Source organism: Geospiza fortis, unplaced genomic scaffold, assembly GCF_000277835.1.
Source record: "Geospiza fortis unplaced genomic scaffold, GeoFor_1.0 scaffold1766, whole genome shotgun sequence".
In the NCBI taxonomy this organism is placed as follows: domain Eukaryota; kingdom Metazoa; phylum Chordata; class Aves; order Passeriformes; family Thraupidae; genus Geospiza; species Geospiza fortis.
In genome coordinates, this window is record NW_005054905.1 from 1,923 (window position 1) to 2,171 (window position 249).

The window sequence follows — 249 nt, forward strand, 5'->3', positions numbered from 1 at the left end:
GGATCAGGGGAAATCTGGGATCAGGGAATTCCCCCCAGGAGCACCTGCTCATCCCTAGGGAATGGGAAATCCGGGATCAGGGGAAATCTGGGATCAGGGAATTCCCCCCAGGAGCACCTGCTCATCCCTGGGAATGGGAAATCCGGGATCAGGGGATGCTCTGGGATCAGGGAATTCCCTCCAGGAGCACCTGCTCATCCCTGGGAATGGGAAATCCGGGATCAGGGGATGCCCGGGGTTAGGGGAATT